Source organism: Mesoplodon bidens (genome assembly GCF_964165515.1).
Source record: "Mesoplodon bidens genome assembly, chromosome: 9".
Lineage (NCBI taxonomy): Eukaryota > Metazoa > Chordata > Mammalia > Artiodactyla > Ziphiidae > Mesoplodon > Mesoplodon bidens.
This window is the reverse complement of record NC_138166.1, coordinates 106,034,945-106,056,505: the sequence shown is the minus strand read 5'-3', so window position 1 is coordinate 106,056,505 and position 21,561 is coordinate 106,034,945. Positions and strand designations below refer to the sequence as shown.

The 21,561-nt window shown below is 59.1% G+C and overlaps 1 protein-coding gene across 1 annotated transcript in view; it reads left to right on the top strand.

Annotated features, from left to right (window-relative positions):
- The window catches only part of PTPRN2 (protein tyrosine phosphatase receptor type N2), a gene marked incomplete at its 5' end in the record, with an annotated part of 714,831 nt that overhangs the window by 538,538 nt on the left and 154,732 nt on the right, over positions 1-21,561 (top strand). The gene's annotated exons all lie outside the window — the stretch shown is intronic.

Genomic DNA, 21,561 nt, shown 5'->3' with positions numbered 1-21,561 from the left:
CCGAGCCCAGGCTATGCCCCCAGGAGCTGCTCGAAGGCTCCTTGCCACCAGTGCATCCAGGGTCTGGAGAAACGCTAGTAAAACCAAACACCTATTCCCCCACCAATTATACTCGCTGTCCCCGGCCCCGGTTTGCAGAGGGCAGGGTTGACGCTGTGCTAGAGAAGCACTGAGACTAGGGTTGTGCCACAGGCAGGCCAGTGGCTGCCGGCCTCCTGCCCGCCATGCCTGTGACCTAGACCCTGGGAGGAAGGCAGCCCCCGTCTCGTTTCAGTAAAGGGTGTCGGAAGCTAATGCGCGGGGACTCACGAGTCTGGGCCTCGAGGCCATCCTGCTGCCGGACCCGCGTGTGGAGGAGCATCTGCTCAGGGGCCGGGTTCCAGGGGGCTCAGAGATGCTGCATTTCATCCCCGCCCCATGCCCAGCCTTCATGGCGTGTGTGCCAGGGATGGTGGCCCTGCCTGGGGACACAGATAATGGAGGCGGCCTGGCCCCTGGGCACTCCCTCCCAGACCGTGAGGCAGAGAGCAGGCAGGTCACTCGGTGTGGTGTGGCCATTTCCCGAAGCACTTTAGAGCCCGAGGAGCGAGCCGCGGTTGTGGACAGACTGCGCCAGAGCAGGGCTCGTTGGTCTCTGGACTCTGAACCTGGCCTCCCCCTCTCCCCACTTTTGTCTGCCTTTTTCTGTAGGGAGTTCTTGTGAGCATGCAGTTTAAATGAACGTCGAAAGGTCGTCCATGTCGTAGCCTAAAAACTCAATGGCGGGCTTCCCTGGTGGCGCAGTGGTTGGGATTCTGCCTGCCAATGCGGGGGACGTGGGTTTGTGTCCCGGTCCGGGAGGATCCCACGTGCCGCGGAGCGGCTGGGCCCGTGGGCCATGGCCGCTGAGCCTGCGCGTCCGGAGCCTGTGCTCCGCGACGGGAGAGGCCGCGACAGTGAGAGGCCCGCGTACCACAAAAAAAAAAAAAAAAAAAAAAAAACACCTCAATGGTGTAACGTGTTGAACCTCGCAGGGATGTTATAAGACAGGAACACCCCAAGGAACGCACCTCTAGTGGTAGACATACAGTAGAGAAACTATGTATTAGCCAGCCAGCAGAGTACAGCAGGCTCAAGGGAAGGGTGGTAGAGAGACAAAGAAAGCAGGCTGTGGGCCTGGCAGGAACTCCTACCCCTTTGGGTCTCTTCTGCACAATCCCCTTTTCAATTCAGAATTCCTGACGTGTGATTCTCACGCAAAGCGTAGCAGCTCGAAGTGGTGACGAGTCCTATCCGAGAGGGAGGAGAAGCAGACGGTCAGGAGACAGGGTGGGGTGCAGGCCCGCAGGAGGTGGGTGCACAGAGTTGGAGAAACCTGGTTAGGGCCCCTCCACCCCCACTCACAGCTCCCAGAACTGCCACCCTCCCTGGAATCAGCCCTGGGACCCTCCACTGCACCTGGCGCTCGGCTCCTGGCTTCCCAGACGCCAAAGACACTGCAACCCTCTCCTCCTCCGGGTCCAGACTCTGCGTCCCACTCGCTCCCTCTGGGCAGGAGGCGGAGGTCTGGGTGGGGCTGCCGGAGGCCAGCTCTGGGGACTGTCTCTCACGGTTAGCGGTTAGCATCACGCCCCTCACCCCGGCCTGACCTCCGTGGGGCAGGAGCACGGAAGGTGGCCGCTCTGTTATAGGTTATAAATGGAAACTCCCTGCACAATCCAAGAAATACAGCTTCAGTAACCTCAGATCTTGTCAGTGAGCAGAATGCTGTTGGGAATCACAGCCTGGAAGGGCAGGTGCTCTGGCCTGGGGGCCCCGCCAGGTAAGACAGCGGGCCTGGCCTGGCCTGGGTCCTAAAACGCACTCGGGAGACGGCCCAGCCAAGGACCCGTGGCCTCTGTTCTCCAGCTGCAGCCTTGCCTGCTGTGTGACACCAGGCACTGTGGGGACACCTCCTGGAGGCCACGCGACCCCTCCCCCTCCTCCCCTTCCATCCTCCTCCTCCATCCTTCTCCCCTCCTTCTCCCCCTCCATCCCCCTCCTCCCCTCCATCCCCCCTCCCCCTCCTCCATCCCCCTCCCCCTCCTTCATCCTTCTCCCCTCCTTCTCCCCCTCCATCCCCCTCCTCCCCTCCATCCCCCCTCCCCCTCCTCCATCCTCCTCCCCTCCTTCTCCCCCTCTATCCCCCTCCCCCTCCTCCATCCCCTCCATCCCCCCTCCCCCTCCTCCATCCTCCTCCCCTCCTTCTCCCCCTCTATCCCCCTCCTCCTCCTCCATCCCCCTCCTCCATCCCCCTCCTCCATCCCCCCAACTCGAAGCTGAGGGTCATGCTGCCACCAGGAGGGGGAGAAGATGTGACGAGGCCCCTGCCCACCCCTCCAGGAGCCCAACTCCCGTGGTGGCGCCTCCATTAGAGAGCTGGATCTGGGTGAACATCCAGAGGGGCGAGTCTAACTGCTGTAAGTGCATCCCTGGGACCCGATGGCTCCTGACCCTAGAGGGAGTGCTCCCCATCCCTGGGACCCCCGGAGTCATGGGTTTGGGAGCTCGGGCCCTCCTGAAACCCACGGTCATGATTGGCCATCTTCCTACAGCTGCAAACAAGTTCTCCCGAAGCCCAGGGGCTGCATGATCCCTTGAGTTGCTCACAGATCTGTAGTTTTGGCAGAGATGGTGGGGGTGGGCGTCAGGTGGGCCCCCCAACCAGGGCTGGAGGGGTCACTCCCAAGATGGCGGGTTCACACAGCTGGCAGGTGGGGCTGGCGGTCAGCTGGGAGCGATGCCCGGCTGCTGACCTCAGCTCTTACCAAGGGGCTGCCTCCCCACGGTGGCCTGGGCTTCCTCACAGAATGGAGGGGAGAGTCCCGGGGATGGACCTCGAGCCCCTTGAGCCTGGGCCCCGACGCCAGGCACTGCGGGTGTCATTCCTGCTGCGTCTACTGGGGACACAGAGGCCTCATGTCTGGGTCAGGGGTGTCAGGGGATGAGTCACCCTTTGGTCCCCCCAATGGTGGAATAACCCCCGAGTGCCATGCAGCTGTGCACAGGCTGTGCCAGCCAAGCATCTCTGCCCTGACAAGGCTGCTCGGCGTGACGTGTCACAGGAAGAACATAGGGGACTCTCTCTCAGATCTGTTCGGCCCCCACGGTGCTGCGGAGTGTCTCTGCCCAGTGTCTCCCCGGAGCAAGTGTCTGCAAAAACCCACAGACCACTGCAGGGAATGAGAAGCCACCAGCCTAGCAGCCACCGTGACCCTCGTGGTGGAGGGTGGTGAAGACAGGGAAGCTGCTCAGCTCTTCCCCCCAGAAGTGCTCAACTGAAGATGTGGTTCTTCTATGTGTCGCCATTAAGAATACTTGATTAGCATCATCATTAAGCAATAATCGCTTGTCACAATGACATCATGTGTCTGTGACTGACGCGTTTAAACCAGTTCTATCTCTGTAAACCCTGCTCTGGAGCTAAGCTTCGTCCTAACACACTTCTGAAATTAAATTACTGGATTAAGCAGATAGAATTAGGGCACAGGATTGCACATCTAAATTACACGCTGTGTGGGGAAAGGAGTGAAAAGCCTTTTTTCCTAAGTCTCTATACACTTACCCCTCAAAAGAAGCCGCGACCTACAGTCACACAGTTTGTGGCTACAGAGTCTTTGCAAAAGCTCTGAAGTGGATTAGGCCTCTGTGTCATCCCTCTAGACTTGGGGTTCCTGGGTCAGACAGCCCATGAGCCTCTCCCCAAACCATCGTGGCATCCTATTTCCTTGACTTTTTTTGAGGGACCTTCAAAATCAACCTGTAGAACCTACCTGGGCCACCACTGATGACATTCTCCATGGACTCACATCAGTTGATGTGCATTGTCCATACAGATGTTGTGAATCACATGGCTGATTATTTCTGGTTTTCACTCTGGCCTCCGGGAAGCTCAGGATCAAGTCCACAGGTTGGTTTCAGCAGCCAGAGGGGACGTACAGCCTGCAGGTCTGCACCCTAATCTCCTGCCAGGATTTTTTCCTTTCTTATTTTTATTAATATTTTCCCTGGACGTGTTTTTTTTAATTTACATATTTTTCCATTTCATCATCTGTATTCTTTTGTTTTTTTGTAGACCAGGAAAAGATACAAATAAATTTTAGTGCACAAATAAATGGATAAATAAGTAAACATATAAAATGTTGGCTTTCGTTGCATGAGGAGTTTGGAGGATCAGATACACATTATACCTTTAATATTTTGTGACATGGGTGTGAAATTAATGCTGTGTGAAGAGCATACTTTGTGTTTATTCATTCAACAAATAATTACTGTGTGTCTACTCCACGCCTGGCCCGGGGGACAATGGCCAGGTCCCAGCTTAGCATCTAGTGGAAGGGACAGTCTTCACTGTGGGACGAGGCGCCCTTGCCCAGATGCACGGAGGCCAGGAAGGTAGCAAGGGGGTGGAGGGGGGTGCGGGACGGGGCTCTAGAAGAAGAAACGGCCACCACGGAGGCTGCGGCAGCGGGAAACGCAGCCCTTCCCAAAAGAACGGCCGGGGGGGCGAAGCCCACAAACCGTGGAGCGTCCTCGTAGGTCAGGGTGTGGACTTCTCAGGCCGTGCTGGGGATTCAGGGTCTTCACCCTAAAAGCAGCGGTAAACCATTGCAAGTTTAATGGAGGTCGGGCAACACGATCTGATACGAGTTTTCAGACTGTCCCCGGTCTTGGGAACAACAAACTGGGGTGGGAGGGTGGAGGAGCGGAGCGGAGTGGGGGCCGGGTGGGTTGGTGCGGAGGCTCCACGTTTAAGACGCAGTTGGCAGGCCCTGGGGAGGAGCGGGGGAGACGGGAGTCAGGGAGACCCTGGAGGGGGCCCCACGTGCAGGAGGTGCTCAGGGCTCTGTTTTGCCGGCTGGAATCCGAGGGAAGGGGTCGACGTGGAGCCGAGTACACGGACCCCAGCAACCCATGACGTGGCTGAACCCACGTGGGCTTCCGTGCCCACGTCCGCGAGGGCCTGGGGTCTGTCAGGGACCCCGTGGGGCCTGCGGGAGCACAACCCCCAGACGTTTGCAGCCTGATTGATGTTCACCCCTTGGTGTGGTTGGGATACATGTTCGAAATTGCAGGTTTGCAGGCCTCATGGTTGCACGTCTGCTTGGTCTCCTGTCCCACCTGGAGGCCGACAGCTCCGGGGAGCACAGCGGGGCGGGCGGGCGGGCAGGCTGCGGGGGCCTTTGTTGCGGGGCTGCTGGTGGCTCACCAGCACGGCACCCCCCGGACGGATTAGCAGTAATTAAACTGTGAAATCAGACCAGGGCCGTGAGCCCAGACGCCACACCAGGCTGTCGAGAGCAACCGCGGGGGATAAATCACCGGCCCGTGCCCTGCGTCCCCCTTGGCACGGGCAGGGCAGGCGGGAGCCAGGATAATGAGGGCATTCTGCATCTCCTCCGGAGTGGGCGCGGGCGGCGAGCTGGCCAAGCGTCGTCATGACGATGACGGGGCACCGGCAGGCGCTTCCTCCCGCTCGGCGCTGAATGAAGACGACCATGAAAAGTCGTGCCAACACCAGGCCACGCCGCGTGCCAGCGGGCACACGCAGCCTCACACCCAGCGGCACCGCACAGTGTGACAGTAATTGTGCCTTGACAAACGGGGCCGCGATGCTGGGGAACGTCTGACTCAGGCAGGAGTGAGTCTGCTGAGTGATCTCTGCCGATGAGACCCTGCTTTGTTCTCCGAACCCTCAGTAGGTGGTCTTGGCCTGTGGGTGCCAGAAACATCTCTAATCACTTTTCACTGTTTACTAAAGAAAACACGCTGTAATTAAAGGGAAAACTGCTCCCCTCAGCACAACCGATGAGATCAAGATAAAGGAAAACGTTTTTAAAATGTTTAAGGAAATCAGTACCATTTTCACATTATTTTCCCTGTGAGGTGATGTTTTTCGTTTTTTCTTTTTAGCTGCTTTTCTCTCTGGACTGAGACACTTGGGCTGGGCTGGGCTGGGGTGGGGCTGTCACCGTCCCTGGCACGTCATCGCCGGTCCCACCCCCCCAGCACCTCCCAAGCGCCGTGTGAAGATGAGCCCTGAGGCTGAGGGCACACGTCTGCGTGGCCGGGCTCAGGGGGCCTCCAGGCCATGGCCACGCTCTGCCACTGCGTTGTAGTCACTTCTTGGCGTGTGGACATAGTGGCTGCTCTGCACGTGGGCGCCGAGCTGCCATGGACGCTCAGGTGGCACAGACACGTGCAAGTGAGCCACCTGGAGGGGCAAACGGCCATTCACTTACTGTAAAATGAACTTGCTGGACCGTCCTCTGAGCATCTCCTGTGGCCTGGACTTGAAGTTCTGGCCATTTAGGGATTTCACAGGGATGCACAAAGAGAGGCTGTACCTTGTCCACCAGATCCTTTGCTCATGGTTAGTGTAATAGTTGGGCTCTCGGGTGGCGTCTGCCCTCCCCGCGTCTGGTTTGGTGTGTCTGGGAGGACGGTGCCGGGGCAATCCGGCATCTGTGACTCAGGAGACCACCTCTCTGTCCATTACTCATCTTCAGCAGCAGAAGTGGCAGGAGGACACATTCGCGTCACCATGCCCGAGGGTCCTGGATGCCCCAGCCGAGCCCCCATCAGGTCCTACCTGCCTTTCCACGGTGCCGCAAGTTGCTGCTTCCTGTGCGGTCCCTTCCCGTCCGTATTTCTAAATATGCAAGAACCAGTGACGCCAGCGCTGCACCCCAGGTCAGGAACTGACGTCTGATGATTGAAAACAAAGCTGAGCCTGAATCTGAAGCCCTGGCTGAGCCCGGCTCTGGCATTACGTGGGTGCCCATGACAGTCACCACCCCCTGGAACTGGGTTTCCCTTTTTAGTCTATTTTTATTGGAGTATAGTTGTTTTACAAGGTTGTGTTAGTTTCTGCTGTACAGCAAAGTGAATCAGCTATACATATACATACATCCCCTCTTCTTTAGATTTCCTTCCCATTTAGGTCACCACAGAGCATTGAGTAGAGTTCCCTGTGCTCTACAGCAGGTTCTCTTTAGTTATCTGTTTTATACATGGTATCAATAGTGTATATATGTCAGTCCCAATCTCCCAGTTCATCCCACCCCCCTTTCCCCCCTTGGTGTCCATACGTTTGTTCTCTACATCTGTGACTCTGTTTCTGCTTTGCCGATAAGTTCATCTGTACCATTTTTCTAGATTCCACATATATGCAATATTATACGATATTTTTCTCTGTCTGACTTACTTCACTCTGTATGACAGTCTCTAGGTCCATCGCGTCTCTGCAAATGGCACTGTTTCGTGGAACTGGGTTTCCTAACTTGTAAGTATGAGCGTGAATGATCCCCAGCTCGGGCATCCCGTCAGGCGGCTCGTGTGAGGGCTTCCCAAACGTTTCTATGCAAGCACTTTAAAATGCATAGATTTAGGGCAGGTTAAGGTGGGAGAGGGAAGGTGGTCACTCCAAGGAAGCAAGTGCCGTGGACGGTCACTCTAATGATTAAAAATCAAACGCTAGGAAGAGAATGGAGCCCGTCCCTCGTTGCTCAGGCCTCAGTGTTCCCGCTGTGGTTGTGAGGTCGGAGGGTGGATGTGTGTGACAACGATCTGTAAGCCGACCCTGGCAGGGTTGCCACCTCAAGCTCACGACCTTTGAACAGCTGAGCAGGCAGTGCCCGTCGTGCCCCCGCTGTAAACATGGGAGGGGCATCCCTGACCCAAGGCGCCTCGTCTCCGATGGGAAGTGGCGGCGGGGACTCACATCCCACGTCAACCCACTCCTCACTGCATCCCCCGGGGCCACAGGTCTGCACCCATGTCCGGGCTCCAGCGCGGGGGGAGCCGGGCGTGGACCAGGGAGGGGCATTCTGGTGCTATGAACCCCATGAGCAGATTCCGGGGCGAGTCGGAGCCACAGGGCTGACTCCTGTGTCACCGTGGCGGCAGCAGGGGAGGGTCATTGGTGAAGAGGCTGAGAAGTCTGGGACCGCGGGGCGGGGGGCGGGGGACCTCGCAGGGTCAGCGGCAAATCCCTCTGAGTCACTGAGCTCCGAGCGCCCTCGACTCAGCTATGCCTCCCCTGTGAACTGGGGTGAGCACAGGGTCTTGGTGAGGGACCCCAGGTCCCACGTGAGCCCTCGGGACAGAGCCTGGGACACACGCTCTAAGTGGAAGTGACAGGGGGTCCCCTGGAGGAGGCGCTCCCGCAGAGCCCGGGTTCTGTTCCACTGTTTTCTCTGCAGTGAGATGTTTGTTGGCTGGCTGGCTGGCTGGCTGACTAGACGGAGGCTAAATAACCATTCTGTGCCAAATGGGATGGTGCTGCCTGTCTGGGACGTTGCCGGTCTGTCTGGACCAGACCCACGAGCCTGGTGTGGGCTTTCCGAGGCCGGGAGCACGTGGACAGCCTCCCCATCCCCAGCCGGTTCAGAACAACCCACCTTCTCCCACCAGTGGCTGAGAGAACCCTGGGGGCTGGTGTCCACCCCTCGGTGGGAAGGGGCGGTCAGACCGTGTCCTGAGTGCAGGCAGGCCCAGGGGCAGCCTGGGTCCTGAGGGGGCTGCATGCCCGGCGGGGCAGGGAGCCAGGGCCCCAAGACCGGCCCCACGGCGTTCAGCAGCAGGGTCGGATGCAGCTTCCTGGGGGCAGGGACAGCAACTCCCCATGCCCAGGATCGGAGAGCATCGCCCCCCGGCCGACGGTTTCAGGCACAGAAAGACACCCGGGGCTGGGCCGGGCCAGGTGCCCTGGGGCCCGAGGAAGGGGGCTCTGGGCCCCGAGAAGATGCCCACAGCCGTGGTTCTGGGGGAGGGCCGGTGAGTCCGTCCCCTTGACTGGGGTCTGGCTGGGGTGACGGTGACAGGCGGGGAGGCAAGGGCACAGGGATCCCAGAGGCTGGTCCTCTGACGCTCCCCAGAGCCCTCACGCACGGACGTGGGAACAGCCCTCATCTTGTGCTGGATCATAGTGAGCGCGGAGCAGCCACGGCCGGGTGAGACGCCGCTGGCCTTGCTGAGGCTCCACAGCAGGCTCCACGCCAGGGGAGGGGAGGCAGCTGGGTCAGGAGCCTGGTGCCCGGGCGTGCGGGCGTCCCACGCGGAGGGGAGGGTCCCCACTGCGGACACCCGGCCTCTCGGCCCCTCGGAGCGGGGCATTAGGTGCGTCCGCACCGTCCACCCGCACGACTTCCTCATCTTCCCGGATCATAACCCTGTCCCCACTAAACGCTGACTCCCCAACCCCTCCCCCAGCCCCGTTCTCCCCACTCCGCTTTCCGCGTCTGTGACTCTGAGCCCTCCGAGGCCCTCACAGAAGTGGGGTCACACGGGTCTCCTCCGTCCGTGATGGGCTTATTTCACCCAGCGTAACGTCCTATGGTTCCTCCATGTTGTAGCAGGTGTCAGGGTGTCCTTCCTTTTTAGGACTGAATCATGGCTGGGCCACATTCTGTTTATCCGCTTATCCCTCCGTGGACATTTGGGTTGTTTCTACCTCATCCTTGCAAATAATGCTGCTAAGACCATGAGTGTGCACAGATCTCGGGGTCCCTGACTTTGGTCCTTCTGGGTAGATACCTAGACCTGTGGCTGCTGAGTTACAGGCGGCTCTGTGTTTAGTTGCCTGAGGTGGCTCCACACAGTTCTCCACTGTGTCTGCACCAGTTTACGATCCCACCAGCGCTGCACAAGGGCTCCAGTTTCTCCGCACCCTCGCCAGCACTTGGTATTTCCTGTTGTTTTTTTTAAATTATGACCTTGCTGGTGGGTGAGCACGCAGCCTCTCTTGACCGCTGCTGCTTCCTCTTGAGTGGCTGTGACTGAGGCCACCCCATGCTCGGGGCAATGCAGGGTTCAGCCGAGCATGAAGGAGCTCGGGGGCAGGTCACGGGTCAGATTAGATGGTAAGTGTTTGGCTTCTCTGAGATGCGGGCAGCCAGCTGTGCTCCGGGCGACAGGTGGGTCACAGTTACGGCGACTGGCCGCGGGCCACCTCCTCTCCGGCCGTGAGAGCCGAGCCTCGGCGTCACGGCGCCTCTGTGCACGTAGGAGGTGCTCCTTTCTTGGGAAACAGGAGGGAAAGAGGGATGAGGAGGGCCGGGCCCCCGCCTGCTCCGACCCCCGGCACCCGTCCAGTGTGCCCTGTGCCCGTGGGCCGGGGGAGGGACGGGCTCCAGGGCAGCAGGACGTTGAGGGGACCCCCGGGGGTGGGGCTCTGCCACATCCCCTCTGCCTGCTCTGTGGTGCTCACCCCTCACTTTGACTGTGAAGTTTTTGCCAGATTCCAGGTGCCCTGGTAACAGGCAGGTATCCCAGGACGTCCAGGGGGGTGGGAGCCCGACTGCCGGACACAAGTGGCAGTGGGGTGAGGCCGGGCCGTGGGCCCGGATAGGACAGGGCAGGGGAGCCGCCATGGTTTCCTCCTTCACGGTTTTCTTGTGAGTCGGCCCCGGGTCCAGAACAGTCAGTTCAAGAGCCAGACTTGCTGTGGTTTTCTTTGCATTATGAGCATTTGGGAAGCTGGGGTCATGCGTGTTTAGTAGGATTTAAGGCCCAGGGAACGTAGCTGGTAATGCTACACCCCGACCACGCAGAGTTTGTTTCTCCGTGGGATCCCGGGTCACAGCCTCACCAGGGCCGTGCTCTGCATCAGACGTGCCTGTGTGACCCCGCTCCACTCCATGCCAGTAGGGGATGGGGGCGAGTTCCTGAGCCCCCGGCAGACGGGAAATGACCACGACTGGTAGGGAGGTTGTGGGAATTCAGCGCACACATAGGGGCACTTGGCACGGCCGTGTGTCCACTCCCCATGCCCAGGGTTCTGGCGGGCCGTGTCTTACGTCCCCAAGGTGGCTCCACAGCAGAATGACTGACGCTTGTCCAACGATGAAGGGACGATGAGGACCACCCGGGGCGGGGTGGGTGCGCTGAGAGCGACCCACTTGGCCTCAAGAAATGATGGTTCCCACTGGCGCTGCCAATGCAGACACATAGGAGGCCTGCACAGCCATCTGACCGAGGTCCGCCCAGACCCCAAGGGGCTCGGGGAGGCTGGACCAGGACGGGCGCTCCCTGCGGAGTGAGCCTGCCCACATGCGGTGGCCTCGTTCCAAAGCACACGAGCACCCTCGGCTAGGATGGCTGCCCAGGCGCCCATCATTTGAAACAGCATTTTTTAAAACCTCCAAGTCACAAGCCTAGAGCTTGCAGATCTGAGTGTGAAAGTCATCGACCAATAAAGCACAGCGTTGAAAATGAAGGGTGTCCAGGCGGAGCCGGGCCCACCCCTATGGAGAGCCATCGCCGGCCTGGCTTCCACCGGGAGGAGGCATTTGAAAGGGGAGCACCGCGTTGCTTAAGGTCCGGCTTTCAGGGGTCCGGCTTTCCTTCGGGGCCTGGCCTTGCTGTGTCTAGTTGGGTGAGCGCTGTCCCCACAAAGAGGCTGCTTCTGTTGTGGGCACCTGCGTGTCCCGCCCGGAAGGGTCGCAGCCCGTGCCCTTGGGGTCTCACGCCCTTGCTCTGCTGGCGTCTCCCAGTTTCCTGCCGGGAGCCCCGTGCCTGCCCGCCCACTGGAGTCCTGCCCACTCCCTGGCCCTGGACCACGATGGACTCCCCCACGTGACCCGTCCTTGGAGAGCTTTGCACACGCAGGCTCCTGGGCTCGCGCGGAGACCACCTCCTGTGTCTGAACTGTTGACCAGCCACTCAGTCCATTCCGCGTTGGCAGGAGAATAATGGAGTGGAAAAGCCGTTTCTTCTTTCTCTTGAGCGCTTTCTCACCCCTCAGGAGCAGGCTGATTTTTCTCCCTTTGTTTTTTTGCCTCCCTTCTCCCGACACATTGCTTCTCGTGCCTCCTGTAAACTACAGCCTTGGCCAGTGTTTGTTGAGTCACTGTGCTCACAGCTTTCCAGGCCTTTTCTGGTCCAATCGCTGTGGTGGCTCTGCGGTCCTCACACGGTGGCAGCGACGTCGTTACGATTACAATCCCCCCGCAAGCAGGACAGAGCCAGGACCCTGACCCAGAGCCAGCCAGCCACTGTGGCCAAAGTTGACTCATTTATGGAAACTCCTTTTCAGAAATACCACTTTTCTAGAGAATTCCACTTAAACACACACACGCACACATGACTACTTTCTAATGTAAATAAGTCTTATCTTGGCACTACATTTTTCACATGGGTATTTTGCTTAAAACTGTTCTCGTGTAGGGGGCTTCCCTGGTGGCGCAGTGGTTGAGAGTCTGCCTGCCGATGCAGGGGACACGGGTTCGTGCCCCGGTCCGGGAGGATCCCACATGCCGCGGAGCAGCTGGGCCCGTGAGCCATGGCCGCTGAGCCTGCGCGTCCGGAGCCTGTGCTCTGCAACGGGAGAGGCCACAACAGTGAGAGGCTCGCGTACTGCAAGAAAAACAAAACAAAACAAACTATTCTCGTGTGTTTCCACAAATCCTGCCCATAAGCTGTCAGAACAGTCAACCACTAAGTGCCACGCTGTTTTATGTCCACGACGCTCACCCCTGATGCTGCCTGAGGGCTTGGGCGTAAGACACGACCATGGGAAGCAGTCTTGAAAATAGAAAATTCTCCCATTTTTCTGATGGTTGAATGGAGATGATTCAATTTTACGAAATTCACCCACAAACCCAAAGCTGTAAATATGAAGCTCTGAAGTTTGATGAGCTTCTCAAAGGAAGGTCCTTTGTAATACCCTCATCAGTACCCTAGTACTAAATGATAATTTAAAAATAACAAAGTCCATCAGAAGTAATTTGAATTACATTTTTTCTAGTTTCCTCAACGTTTGGGAGGTATCAGCTTCCTGGGTAAGTGTCTTTCCAGCTTGCATAATCTAAAATTTCTGTGTTTGTGTTTTCCAGAAAGAATTTTTTTTTTTTTTTTTTTTTTTTTGCGGTACGCGGGCCTCTCATTGTTGTGGCCTCTCCCATTGTGGAGCACAGGCTCCGGACGCGCAGGCTCAGCGGCCATGGCCCATGGGCCCAGCCGCTCCGCGGCATGTGGGATCTTCCCGGACTGGGGCACAAACCCGTGTCCCCTGCATCGGCAGGCGGACTCCCAACCACTGCGCCACCAGGGAAGCCCCATAAAGAATTTTTTAAAGTAACACTTCATAATGTTAGACCTTATTTCCATTGAAGCAAACCCCACCGCAGACTTTCCATCACAGACCTTAATTTCAGTGCAACTTAAATGTTTGTTCCAATTTTTCTCTGAAACGGTCAACTTTGTATAGCCCGAGTTGCCTGTTTCCAGGCCTGGACAGGCACCAGGGTCCTCGTCCGGCGGACCTTGTCCAGAGCGAGCGGCGTTTCCCAGACCCGCCTGAGCTCGGGGGACCCTGGAGGACAGGCTGCCCACCAGGCACCATTCTTCCTAGACCTGGAGGGTGTAGGCCGAGGGGGCCTGTATCGCCCTCACTGTCTGCCCTGAGCCCGGCCTGTATCGCCCTCACCGTCTGCCCTGAGCCCCCGGGCTTGTCGGCTCCTGACCTCGTGGCCCCATCAGCCTGGCCTCTCCCGGCGCCCACTCACAGACCCAGTGGGCGTCAGGAGGCTGGAGAGCAAGGCTTTCCAAGGATGGGGGTCAACCAGTGTAGAGCCCCAGGATCAGGGGGAGGCAGCCGGTTGGAGTGAACGCCCAGCCACAGCGGACATGTGCGCGCAGGAGGCTGAGTCAAGGCCTGACCGCTGGCTGGCCTCTAAGGAGCCCACGGTGTGAGCTGGAGGTGAGCAGGGTGGTGACAGGGCGGAGGTGAATGTCCACATCAGCCATCGCAAAGCAGGAGACGGGCCAGCCGAAGAGTTGCCTGGCCCAGACCGGAGAGGTGGACGCTCCTGAAACAGGATGGCCAGGAGCTGGGACGTCCACCTTCTGATGGAACAGGATCAGCCGGTCACATTATATGGGCTTTTCCTAGGGCCTTCCTCTGATGGCACAAGGGGGGAACAGGCTGGCAGAAAAATGAACTGATGTGCAGTAAATGGTACTTTGTGTTTATATGTTGTGGTAGTCCAGAGCAAAGGGTCCTTTAAGACACCGTCGGCAGCGATTTTATCACTGAGGGTCTATGTTGCACATCAGCTCACTCGAAGATGACCCTGCAGTCCCTTGGTGGCACCACAGGGAGGCCGCGAGCTCTGGGGGCTCCGCACGTCCCCACAGGCCTGGCAGGGCCACCCACGGGGGGTCGGTCCGCCTCGCCCTGACCCGGAAACAGAGAACCACCCTGCGTGCCAACACCGTTGGCCTCTGCAGAAGCCATCTGGGACCGTGTCCCTAGCAGGACTTCCACGATGACCAGGCTGTGAGCCGAGGCCCAGGGCCTTCTGAGTGATGGCTGGGCTTCGCCCCCGGCCCTGAGCAGGAGCCATCTCATCTCTGGTCACCGTGTGTCCAGTGCTGGTGAGTCGCTGCCTTTGACTGTTGTTCTTTTGTCCTAAAATACTGTAGAAACCTGTCAGAGCTGGCAGTGCAGGCAGGAGAGGAGAGGTCTGGACACCAGCAACAAGAGCAGTGTGACTGCGCCTGAACTGGGGTTTAGACCAAGCGGGGGTCTGCAGTCGGTCAAAGGTAGCATTCGATGAAGCAGGAGCCGAAGTCTGGGGGAGAAGCACCTGGAAAACAGACAGCGAGGCTGAAGAGGCAGAACGTGGCGGGCAGGGCCTACGCAGGCCGAGGGCGGGACGGCTGCTCCAGGAGGGGCCTGACGGGCAGGCTGTGGCCTCTGGAACTCGGAGGGGCTGGAAGCTGGGCAGCAGGGTGAGATTCACAGGAGCCCCCGTGTTGCTGGAGCAGCACCTGGGCGTCCCTGCAGCACCGCCTCCGCCTTGCTGGGGACGCCCAGCCTCTCCCCATCCCACTGGACTGGCTGCTTTGGTGTCTCTGCCCTGGAAACAAGGCAGCCCCACGGAGCGGAGCTGCAGAGGGAGGGGCCCCGGGATTCGGAAGGTCCAGGGAGGAGACGCAGGCCCAGCGCACCAGCGTCTGAAGCTCAGAGCCTGGAGGCTGGACTTGGTTGCAGCTCATCTGGCCCACGTGGGTCAGGATATCTCTCAACGCCTCGTTCTTCGGGGTGATTTGAGGTCCCCGTGGGTGCACGGCGCTCGTCCGTCCACGTCAAGGAGCTGAGCTGTGTGCAGGTTGGGGGCCCCTTCACCTACCCCCATCTCACCCCACCAATCCTTCCTCCTTCCTCCTCAGGCCTCTTTCTAGGGCAGGAATGTGTTCAAGCCACTTTTTCCCCACAGGAAAGGATCCCCTCTCCTTGGGGGGTACGGAAAACAAAGGGTGGTCACCGCATGGCTTTTCTCCACCTGCATTTACTGACGCCCACATCGGCGGTGGAGCAGAAACAGGGAGGAATCTTTTGCACTGAGATCTCATCTATTCCAGCAGCCGTGTCTGGTCTGCACCTTTGCAGAGACCCTCCCCTGAAAGTAGATGGAAAGCCCCCCCCCACCCTCCGTCCGAGGTGTCGGAAAGGGCGCAAGAGGAGGTGCAGCAATTAACCACTCAGCAGAGCTGTCGGCCTGGCGCGCGCGCCCTCCGCCGCGTGATGCCTCCATGCGAAATTATATCTGACATTTAATTTAAATGCACGGAGCTTTCATTGAAGAGTAAAGGCAGCCGCCGAGGCCGGGCTGCTGCCAGTGTGGATTTCTTTCTCTCCGCCCGCTCTCCTCGCTGACCCGGCCTCACCTTCCCCGGCGCACGCAGCTGTCTCTTTACTCTGGGTGCCCAGGGCTTCCCTGTGCCTGGCAGAATGTCTCCATTTGCAGAGTCTGTAACCGAGAAAGAGACCAGTTCCCCGGAGGACTGCTGCGCGCAGCCCCCGCACCGTTAGTGGGCGTTTGGAAGGCTGTCTGCTCTGGCGCCTTCAGAATCAGGAGAGCTCCAGCTTGGGGAGGGGGGGGGGTTTACCCAGGGGCGTGTACTTATCGGCGAGTCGTTTACTTAGGGAGTCTCTGTCCAGGATCCCTTTCCATGCAGACGTGAGACGCGGTCCGGAGCGCTCCCGTCCAGCAGGACGGGCCGATGCCTGCACCCCCGAACCCCCTGCCCCCCTCCCACGTCTCAGGCAAACAGCATCTCTGCAGCTTGGATCCCGCTTGGTCTGGCCGTCTCAGAACACTCGCGTTCTGGCTGCTTCTAAACCAGTCGACTGAGGATTCCAGCCCCCGGCGTATTGAAGCAGATCCCTCTTAGGAGGCGGTGAGGTTCTTGGCCGAGGAGCCAGGGGAGAGGATGCGCTGGGAGCCATAGGCGTGTGTTGAGCTGCCAGAAGCTGTTTTCAGAAGAAATGGAGACGTACCCCAATCAATTCCAGATGAACTGGGGTGCGTTCCAGGGAAGGGGAGGGGGTCTAGGGCCCCCCCGGCTCTCCTCCTCCCCTTGCCGTGCCAGAGCCCCCCGGGGGGGGAGGAAAGAGCAGTGAGCAGCTGTGAGGTGCCCGCGCCCTGAAGCTGGTCTCCTGAGGCAGGTCACCTGTTGGCGGCTGAGCGACGTCCCTCTTCTCGACCCCAGAGACGGCCTTGGGGAGGAGGGGAGGGGGAGGACACTCTCTGAGGAGGCAGAAGCCCTTCTCACTCATCCCCCAGCTCAGGGCTCGGCAGGCCCCCGGGGCGCTCTTAGCGTTGCATTGACAACCACTGGGGCCCCCAGCCCTGGAACGCGCGGGTCGCGGGCACCGTGGAGAAGCCGAGACCACAGACAAATTAGCAACAGAGGCATTTGCCGGGGGGAGTGGGGGGCACCTGGGCCTCCTGCACCTCTCTGGGCAGGTCCCGCGGGCCACGTGGGGGAGGCCATCGTCTTGCAACGGTGTTGGCACCTCCCCGGGAAGCAGGTGTTCTGCTTCGGTGGCCACAGCGAAACACCGGGGCCTGGTGGCTTCCACGTCTGATGGGGGCCCCAGGCTTACAGGTGGCCTTTGCTGGGTGCAGCTCCCGGTGTCTCTCCTTGGAGGACACTAATCCCATCAGGCCAGGCCGCCCTCAAGGCCTCACTCGGCTGTAACTAGAGACCTCATCTCCGAGTCCAGCACGCTGGGGTCTGGGCTTCCACACGTGAACTTGGGGAGACATAAGCCTTGGCCCATAGCAGGTGCATCGCGGACCCCCAGCTGCTGGGCGGAGCCGTCGTGTCTGTAGTTCAGGGTCTCTGCTCCTCTCGGAGGCCCACGCCGGGCCCCTGTCCTCCCAACACAGCAGCGTGGCCCTGAAGCCCTGGTTACCCCCTCGTGGTTCCGTTAATGTCCCTCTGCCACCAGGGACACGAAGCCCTTGTGCCGGCGCCCACGCCCAGCCTGGGGAGTCCATTGTCAGTGAGCCCGGAGAAAGAGCGTCTCTTTAAGCAGTTAATACATTTGCTGGATTCTGTAACCCTTTTGTGACACTGGAGTTTTACCTGCGACCCCTTGGGCCTTGCAGCCCCCGGACCCTCTCCGTGCGGGGAGCCTCAGTGCTACACTTCCTCCACCAAGTCCTGGGCAGAGTCTGGGGAGTCTGGGGTCCTCAGGGACCCATGGGCGTAGCGGTTTTCAGCGAGTTACCTGGTCGGGCACCACCTGAGCCACCGTGGAAGCACAGCCCCACGCACCTTCGTTCCCTGAGACTCCGGCCACCACGGCAGCCCCCCAGGCTCACCCGTCGCTGGAGGGGCCCCTCCCTCACATCACAGCCAACCCCCCGCCCCAAGACAGGGACGGGCCCTGACTGGAAACACGTGATTCCTCCGAGCCCCGGATCCCGGTCGCAGAGTCCTTGCAGACATGGCGGGGGCGAGGGGGGAGGGTTTGAATGTTTCCTGGGGGCTCGTTTCCAGCAGGTTAAAAGGGGGCCTTTCCCCTCGCCAGGGCAGGGCTTCTCACTTCCTCTCTGTCTCCCCGCCCCCCAGCCAGGGGAGCAGCCGTTGGCGGCTTCGTGTGTAAAGGTCTGATTACGACCCCGTGGACCGGGGTTCAGGGTGGGCCGCCGGGCCCTGCTTGCCGCCCTGTGGGAGCAGGAACAGCGGGGCCCTCGCTGCCTGGGGAGCCCCCGAGGGCGCCCACAGAGACCCACGCCACCTCGCCTCCTCTGCCGGGCCATCCGTGCGGGGGAAACAAGGGGCAATGGGACGCGAGCTCTGCCCGGCCGCGGTCCGTCCCCTTCCCCAGCCGTCCCTCCGCTCCACGGGGAGAGAGCAGGTGTCTGGGCTCTGGAGGGCCAGCTTCACAGGAAAAATTCCTCTCCAAGTATATGAGCTACTGTGCGGACCTGGGTGTCCACCCTCGGGCCCCGCCTCTTCCCCGCGCGACGCTAGACCGCATGGCCCGTGGTGCGGCGTCCTCGGGGACGCGGGACAGCGCTCGGTCAGGCCCCTCACACGTAGTGTCGGGGGGCCAGAAGCACGGGGGGGCGCACAAGGACCGTGTGGCCCGAGGAGGGGGGCGCTCAGCCCAGGCCCCCCGTAAACCCTGGGAGGGGAAGGGGCCACGCGACACAGCGAGGGGCCGGGAGCGAGCCCCAGACCATTCGGTCAGAGGCGTTGAGTCCGCTGGTCCCGCCCGCTCGTCTGCGTGAGGACGACGGACTAGCTTCCCAGCCCCGCCTGATTCCGTGTAAAGCGGGCGGCGCGCTGCCTGCCGTGCTTCCTCTTTCCTGGATGTTCTGAGGTGCTTCACACGTTCAGACGTGCACAGAGCAGCCTTTCATTGTTTCCTAAAGTTCGAAAGCAGACCCGTCTCCTGTCTTCAATTGAGGCTGTAGATGGCTGCGGTATCGTAGCTCTACTTATGTGTTAAATAAGGAATCAGTTGTAATATTTCAATATTAAATGGGATTCTGGGCATGTTTACAGAAGAGCCATTTATTATCCCCAGAGTGGATCCCACTGTTGCCACGGCATCCACATAATGGCCCGGATGGTAAGAATGGGGGTCGGGTTCACTAAAATACTAGACTGGGGACCCCAGTCACCTGCATTTAGGTGGATATTCCAGTATCTTCCATTTCTTTGAATTCCAAACTCTTTAAATCCAAATCGGCATCTAGGAACGCTTTTCTGGGCCCCGCCCCCGCCCCGACCCTGGGATGTCCCACTGCGTCCTCTGTCTCAGTGCCGTCTGTTTGTCCCACCAGCCTGAACTGCTTCTCAGTCGGTCGTGTGTGCTCGCCCCTTCACCAGACTTCACTAACACGTGCAGTAAATATTTGCTGAATTAAGGACTCGGCACAAAAACAGAAAACAGAAAGTATCCCAATAGCATCAAACGTTAGCTCTCCCCCGCGGTCTGAGATGCAGCCCAGAAAACAGCCAAACGGAGCTGGTGCCTGACTCGCCATCGAGTGGTGCTCCCGATTCACGCGGACACACAGCGTGGCAGGAGCTCACGGTTCCCACTGGGGCCAGTGGGGAAGGCAGGTTAGCGTCTCCTCAGCATCCTTGCCGGGGCCTTGCTGGAACCTAACTTGGTCAGCCCGGAAAACAGTCACCTCACCTAAGCATGAGGAGGGTGGGTGATGGAAGCGGGGCAATGGGAACCAGCCCTCCCGAAGCCACGGGGTGGGTAGGCGGTGTTGTTCTCAATCAGGCCCTGGGCTGGAGCCCCTCCAGAGGCAACACCTTCCCAGCAAAACAGAAAGAGGAGGATATTTCAGTGGCCTGGCGTTTTTCATTTGCCCCCCACCAGGTGGCCAGGGGACCGCTCTGCTGGGCCGAGAACCCCGCCATGTCGTGGGAAGAGTGAGGGGTTTCTAGAGCCCCGGCTGCAGAATATGCTTTAGTGGTTGTCTAGTGGCCTATCTGCGGCTGAGTCCCTAACAGTGACCTGGTAGGTTTGTGTCTCCTACACTATGAGAACCTACCATCTCAGAGAAAATGTTAAACAAAGAAATTTATAAGTTATAATACACCTGGCTTCCAGGAAAAGGAGTTAAGGTAGCTCACCATTAAAAGAAAAGCGTGCCTATGTGTACAATATGGTTAAACGAAAGGGGTAGAAAGTCTGTGGAGGAAGGGGGCCTGTGGGCCAACAGAAAAGCACCCTTAAAATACGTGTTTGAACAAACACAGAGATAAGAAGTCAGTAAAGGAAACTGCGGCTGTGCAAAGTGTAAGTGCGCGGGTGGGCCCAGTGGTCCAGCTCCACCAGGAACCTGCTGAGCCCTCACTTGTAGATGGGAAAGATGTTGGTGGGGATGATGTTTTCTGTGGCCGGAGGCCACCGGCCGGCATCCCCCCCGGAGCCACGTGTAGAGACTGGGCGTGTATGTGAATGAGCTCAGACCTCGTGTCATCACTTCTGAGCTGTCCAGCAACACCAGAGCACATCCCACAACAACCAACATGGCGGCTCTAGGGAAGAGTTGTTTGCACAGTGACTGACATTATCATCTTCCTTAGCCAGTATCTGATTCAATGACAGCCTTGAGGGCTGGCACGTGGAGCCGAGGTCAGGGCTCCGGGTCGGCCCTGGGCTGCGAGGCCACGGCCGCTTCAGTGACCGCAGGCCGCAGAAGGGCTGTCACGACACCCAAACGCTCCATGCGGCTTCTAGTCCCTACTTCAGGCTTTTTAGGGGAGGCCATCTTTCCTCCCCTAAGGAAAAAATAGGATGGGATGCAGGTGCTCTGGGGGTAATGTGAGGACCGCCCTCCTCGGCGTGAAGGACTCAGCGTGGATCCCTCCCCAGAGACGTCCGGGGCTCGGGAAGTGGATGTAGGAAGTCAGGGATGACCGGGAACAGGAGGCCCGGCCACCGATGGACGTGCACACGTTTTGTAAATTCCCCTGGGGCAGGGCCAGGCAGCGTTACAGCCGCTGCTGCTTCTGTTTGCTTTGAGCTGCTGTGATTTCGGGAAAGGAAGCTTCAGACCCAGCTGAGAACCCAGGACTGGGCTCTAAGCCCGGGCGCATCCCGGTCACGTGTGACCTCGGGCACATCGAGTCTCCCACTGGGCTTTGCTGCTTCTTCTCCACCGTATTTTACAAAGTGAGACGGGTCCCCATGTCACAGGGACTTGGGGACAAGAAGTGAACCCTTGTGTGCAAAGTGCTCAGAGCTCCCTGGAATGAGGACACGGTCTAAGTTGGAGGCGCCGATAAAAACAATAACCTAACGCAAAATTAACCTTAAATTCAAACATTGGGGACCGTCCCTTTCCTCTGCTTCCCCCTCTCTGCTCTTAACTCCTTGCACCCTTCCTCCAAGCCGAAGTTGACCAGGGCCAGGGCAGACGTCTGGCTGGACGGTCCTCTTCTGACTTGGGAACGTCTTAAAACTCTGGTTGCCTTCCCGCTTCGTGTAATTAAAATGACAGCACGAAACCGTAAGGCAAGTCTTGACACGGCACAGAGTTCTCATTGTTCCTGTGATGACGGTGACTTAGATGCTCAACACATCAGATACCAGGTGATTGGGCCCTAAGCGTACGCTGGGGCTGCCTCGTGGGAGGTGGCGCTGGTCACACTGGAAACACCCCTGGCGGCTGCAGACAGAGCCCCGCCCACTACCCGCCGCTCTGCTTGTCCTCTTGTGTCGGATTCAGAGCAGGGGAGATGCTCCCCGGGGGCCCGAGGACTTCCACA